This window comes from Henckelia pumila, chromosome 4 (genome assembly GCF_033568475.1).
Source record: "Henckelia pumila isolate YLH828 chromosome 4, ASM3356847v2, whole genome shotgun sequence".
In the NCBI taxonomy this organism is placed as follows: Eukaryota; Viridiplantae; Streptophyta; class Magnoliopsida; order Lamiales; family Gesneriaceae; genus Henckelia; species Henckelia pumila.
Window position 1 is genome coordinate 46,243,831 of NC_133123.1, and position 6,585 is coordinate 46,250,415.

At 33.5% G+C, this 6,585-nt stretch overlaps 1 long non-coding RNA gene across 1 annotated transcript; it reads left to right on the forward strand.

The window, feature by feature from the left end:
* The first annotated feature begins 4,495 nt into the window (after positions 1 to 4,495).
* On the forward strand, positions 4,496 to 5,812 carry LOC140867353 (uncharacterized). Its single transcript, XR_012145123.1, has 2 exons — positions 4,496 to 4,695; positions 5,455 to 5,812. It is a non-coding gene; the product is annotated as an uncharacterized lncRNA (long non-coding RNA).
* Positions 5,813 to 6,585: the final 773 nt, after the last annotated feature.

The following is a 6,585-nucleotide window of genomic DNA, read 5'->3' on the forward strand; positions in this document are numbered from 1 at the left end:
TACTGCTGTGCTTTGACTCGTTTACCGACTCTATGGGGGTCATCAGGTGTCGAGATTGGGTACAGTTACGACACATATAGGAGTCGATGCATTGTTGTCAAGGATTCACCACATACTTGCGAGTGTGGATATCCTATGCGATCTGAGGAGATATTAGTATGACAAATCTCTGGCCAGAGTACTTGATGTGATTTAAGAAATGGTTTCTTAGTAGCACATGCGATGTCACTAATTTGATCTTCAAGATGTATTGCATAGTTATCGAATCTTGAGCGACTCTCGATATACCAATGGTTGTTGATTCGATCGGGATATATGGATGAAGGGACCGTACTGTACGCTAACCAAAATCTACTGGTTCTTGTAGGCACTATCAGTGATACCTAGGGAATCATGGGGCGATGTTGCTAGGCGCTTTACCATGATTCGTTGGGCAAGTCGGAAAGTGTTGTTCCGAGTCACAAGGAGTTGTGAGCCCACGGCTAGCTGTATCCCTGAACCATTGAGGGTCACACAGTGTAATGGAGTTTTAATCCCCGTTGAGATAGTTAAATTTAAAGAGTTAAATTTAATGAACAAAGAAGTTGGACTTCTTAAATAAGAGTAAGGGAGTAGGATTTCCTAAAATGACATAGGGATGTACATTTTTGGAAACCACTGAATTCGGATTCAGGAAAATATATCTTGACTTTAAAATGTGCAGAAATGGTTTCTGTGCACATTGAATTTCCTGCTTTGTTGACTTCCATCAGATTATTTTTTCAAACACTAAAACATAGATATTTAATTTTCCAACAATTTCCCATTATTTGATGCTTTGACAACTGTTGGACAATTGCTTATCATTCTTCTGTGTATCCAGATATTCTTTCTTTAGAAGCTCTTATCCAGATGTTGAGCCAGGTCCATAATAATTCTGGAGTGGTTTCATGATCTTCATTGTTTAGATTGGTTAAACTGAATTTGGATGACCAGTTTAGCTGTGATACACATCATCAGTTTTTTTTAATTGTTTCCTCAAAATCCCTTTCAACTTGGATGTATATATTGTTTTGTGTTGTCGTCCTTCCTTTCTTGTGTAAGTTCCAATATTTCCTTCTGTACTATGTACTCTTTTTTCATGTTTATATCTTCTGAAGTCACTTGCTGTTTCTCAATAATGCTGATGTCCCTTTTTTGAAGTGATATGATATTTATATTTTGATGAAATGTTATGGAATCAGTTGATCTAATATCTTCTGTCAATACATTAATGAATTTTTTGCTTCCTGAAACAGCTTTTTTCTTTCTTGGGATTAACTACTATCTTTATTGATCTTATATGTACCTTGCATTGTCATTAAAGAATAAGTGTGATATGAGTACTAACACATGTTCTCATCGTTTATTTATAGTGAGCATTTCCAAATTATCTTGGACAAACATAAATGGAAGTCTTGAAACGTATTTTTGAAGATGATGTCACAACAAAAGTTCATTTATTGAGAGCTAGAATAAATCATATGCGGGTGGTTTTCACTACTTATCCTAGAGAGAGACATTATAAATTGGACAAGTATATGGGATAGCTTGGTACATCTAGAGCTAAGGATGTCTTCAGTCCTGATAGTATACACTTTTAATGTCTTAAAAAGGAGATAAGAGCTTTCCTAAAGATTATTACTTATCAGCGATATCGAAGATTTTTAGATGGTGATCTAAGAAACTTTATGAATCTGTAGATAGATGCGGTTCAGAGATCCATACGTATTGCTGAAGGGTGAATTATAATTTAAAATTTAAATATTTTGCTAGATTATTTTTGCTTCTTTTTAATTTCTGTACTTATTAACTTTTTCTTTCTAAGAACTAATAAATAAATAAATCAATAACTTAATTTTTAAAGAATGCGGTAAATAACTCATCAAGATATTTTAGTTTATCTTTTCAACCAAATGAGAAGCAAAAAGTAATTAAATGAATAAATAATATTTTTGAGAAAGAATGGCTTGGTCTGTTCTAGAGATTTCAGTTGAGGTTGCCATCAGTTGAGCTGTTGCAATTGACATTCCCCCTCGCTTTGATACTTTCCTTATGAACTGATATTTGATCAGTTGATCAATTTGGCTGTGATAGACTGGACTTTTTCAAGTGTTCGGGTTGAACTGTAAGTTTAGCTAATATGTGCTAAACTCGTCAGATGTCTTCTATTTTCTGCAAACACAAAATAGAACTCAACTATGGTACCCATTTTTCGTGGGTCCTCAAGTGATTAAACCTTTAGGAATCCATACCTGAATCTCTGGGGCCTCGGGTTTCTAATCTCATTCTTAGGAAAATAATAGAAGTTTAACAATAACATCCATGAACATGTGAAAATCAATAATTTTTTTTTACAAGACGGGCGCGGGGGCGCTGGCCAGGCAGAACTTTTGTTCTCCTAGGGCGCGGGTGCACTCGGACCAGCGCGGGTGCGCTCATACGGGCAGAAAAAATTTCCAAATCTTCTCTTTTGCTGTCAATACATAGTTCTAAGATGTAGTTCAACAAATAACCATCTCAAATCAACTTTAAGATGATGTACATACAAGATACAAGATAGGACATGCATTTCATATTAATCCTAGCATCTATAATTCTTCAAATCTTGAATATAAACTAGGATTCAATAAATCAAAAACATGTACAAGATTCTATGTATTCTAACATGTTTCATAAATTCATTTCATACGTGTCATCTGCTTAAAACCCGAGTCACCACTTCTAATCTTTTGATCTCGAGCTATGCAAGCCACATCTGACTTGCTCATGCCCTAACCTGATGCCATGCACACATACAAAAGAAGACAATAACCGGATAACATCCGAAGAGAATATAATTCTAAGTATAAAAGACATATAAACGTAAGATCAATATCATATCAACTCTAAACATATCAATTCAAAACATAGAGTTAGTAGCGCGCGTATATCACGAATTTATTCGTATCAGATCTCTGCCATCAAGATTTGCATCTGATCTTGACATAGATATCCATCTATCATAGTCGCATCCAACTCGAAAATAAGGTCGTATCAGACCTTGGAAATACATATATTTCAATGATTTTTGACGGAGCTTTGACTTCGACTAATGATGTAGAAAATTTTGAACTGCACTTCATGAAAATTTTAGAGAAAACCATTTTATTGAAGCTATCTGTTTAGAAAGGTGAGTGGTTGGTTGTTAAATATTTTGGAAACTTGGGAATTTCATAGGAGCTCGAGTCCTATAGAGCTTGATCGATAAGTAGATATTAAGCATCGTCTTTTGCGGGAAGCTTTTAATTTATGGTTGAAATCGACATAAATTATTTATTGATTTCACGGACTCTAATGTTTGAAGTTGTTATTAGGGATCGAAAGTTATCAGATTAAAGGAAGTATCAGACATTGTAGGAATTTATGTGGAGCATTGATCAATAAAGGAGGATATAAGATTAGAGAAATGTAAGTTGTGCAATAACTTAAAGGTCTAAGAATTTGTAGGTTGTGGAACTTATAAATTACAATAGGATGACGTTCGTGGGTTTGCAGTTTAGATCAAAGGTAATTTGATGCAGTGATAAAATTTAATTTTGAATAAAATCACTCGAGATCAAATAAGAACTAGGAATTTATAGGACAGTAAGAGTTAGCTGAACCATTGGTGATATATAGATTTAATAAGTATTAGAGTGCGCAGCGAGAGCTAATTAGCCTCAACTCTTGTGGATGCGAGGTAAGAAGATTTAGTGTTATTATGGTATAAGATAATCGAACCTGATTAGTAAGTTTTGAATTTCGAGGACGAAATTCCATTTAAGGAGGGAAGTAATTGTATCACTTAAAATCCAATCTATTTAATCGCATGCATTAAATTAAATAAATATTATGATTATTATTTTTAAGCTTAATCGATTTAAAATTCTTTATATTAATTATTTGTTAATAAAATATTAATTATTTATTTAAATGTTTTTAATTTACTAAATATTTAATTAATACTTTTAATTGCTTAAGTTTAATTTCCAAAATGATTTTTATTGTGCAACTTATTTGCTTTAAATATTTTAAAGGTTTAAGTTTGCTTAATTAAATGATTTTAATTATTTAGTTTATTTGTTTAAATGATCCTAACTGTCCCACTTATTTATTTAAAATAATTTAAGTTTATTGGATAGTTATTTAAATGATTTTAACTGTTAAGCTTATTTATTTAAATATTTTTGGATTTTTCAACTTATTTGTTTTAAATAACTTAAGTTTAGCGGTTAGTTATTTTAAATCATTTTAAATGTCTATCTTATTAATTTAAATGCTTTCAATTGCCCAAGTCGTTTTAAAGATTTTTATTCCGATTGCGTATTTTAGGGAAATTCTCGGTTTAGTGATATATTTTTGGGTGTTTCTCGATTTAGTCCTAAATCAATTTAGTGTCCCAATTTAGTCCCATATTTTCACAATTTTTTAACCCGTTGGTATTTCTGTTAATTGATTAACGGACAAGCAGAAATCCCTCTTCCTTCCTTCGTAGAAAATTCCCAAATCCCAAGCCCTAATTGCCCTCCTTGGCAGAGCTCACATTGAAGAATTTCAGAGCTGGGAATCTCGCCCATCGCTCCATTCACCTATCGTCCGCATGCACCTCCACAAATTTCCCCAATCCTCCTTCGCACAGCCCTGAAAATTTTGAGGGTAAGGTTGCATCATCTTTCTACTAAAAAATCTGACGGTCGGAATATTTTTTTTTTTTGTAGCACCGTGTGTTACTTGGTTGGTTAAAAAGTAAGAGAGAGTAGTGCGTTAATTTTTTTTAGAAAAATCCCATGCTTGTTCGAATGGAAGTAAAAAATTAAGAGCATGGTTAATTAAAAATATGCATTTGAGGGTGCTGGCCGATCATTACCAAGAAGTCAAGAACGACATTGTAGTATTGGACAGTGAGGTATTTGTTGGCTGTGATATTCTCCAGGTAGAAAATGTGATTTTTTTAAGGATACAGTTTCATTTTTCATTTTGGTTTGTGTTAGTTTTTTTGGGATTTTAGTGGCATTGTGTTTGCATGTGAAAAACCAAGCTTGATGTGTTTTTTGGGAGTATGAAGGCTAGTTATCATTTTCATTTCTTGTTATTCAAACTGGTGACCAGAAATCTGTTCATGTTAGATTGTGCAAAATGGTAGATGGAACGTATTTTCTTTGCTTTAGAATTTTTTTGTATATTCTCTCAAGGGTGGATTCTAGTTCTATGCAAGGAGAACCAATATATGATGGGATGCATTGAATCTGAATTATACATCATGGATGTTAAATGGTCTACTTCCTGTCTTGTTCTTGCACTGTTGTTCTTCGCATCTCGCAAGTCTCACTCGACTGTGTATAGATGCAAGTCTCACTCGACTGTGTGTATACATATAATCATCAGTAGTAATATGAAACTTCTGTGTGCATGCAGAAGAGGCGGCAGTAGTACTGGTGGGAGCAAGGACGTGCGAGTCCTAGAGCCATGGGTTCAAAGGGTAATGCTTGAGTGACCACAACTGCGGGCTGTTGTGCATAAACGAGGGCTGCTTCTGCACGAGGCCCTATTGATGAGCTTTATAGCTACCTGTTGTTTGTGAATCAATCATCTCTGTTCTCGCCATGATCTATGATATTATAATTGTGATATATCTCGTTGAAGATGTATATTTTTGTCACTTATATGGTGCTGAAGAATAATTAAGTTTGAATCTTGTGTGTCGACATTTATGAAATCAGAGGATTTAATGTACTTGAAGGAATATTCATATTCATATTAGTCCTGCTTTATATGTTTGAAGGAATATTAATTCAATATCAACTTGTGTGAAAAGATATCAACTTTATGCATGAAAGTTCCAGTACTCTCCTATCCAGTACTTGTATCTTTCTTCTTTGTAAATTGCATATTTTCTTAACCAGAAAAAAGTTCCTAAAGGGTTTTAATGTACTTCTGAAATCAAACTGCCCTTATGTAAAGAAAAACACAGCAAACAATTTTTATACATTTATGAAACTCAACCTGTACAAACAATTCACTGAAGATGCACTTGGAATAAAATTCACCACCACCACATAACCACATAATTAATGAACACAAATTCTTGGAACTAAAAGCAAAAAAGAAACCACAAAATAAACCACATTGAATACCAAATCTGGAATAAAATACACTGGTTCGATTGAATCGAATTAATTTTTCGAGTAGACAATAGAAATTACATAGTCTTGAGTCAATGAATAAACACTACAAATCCAAATCAAAGATACACGAGGATATCTAATCACCACTGATTTCTAGAGAATTTACTAGTTGTTTAATCTCTTCCACTTTCGCTACAACCCTCAATACATGATTTCGGTTCTCACTTTTTAAATCTAAAACTAATTCATTCAGTTGAGAAAACTTTTCAACTTCATTAGATTTTCTGTTTGAAGATGCTCTAAGAAGTTGCACATGAACTTTCTTCGTGAGACATAAATGAATCAGATGCGTGTTGTTTCTCTATATATGCACGAAAAGCTTTTGATGCTTCATCTTTGCTCCAGAATGATCTGTGAGAAG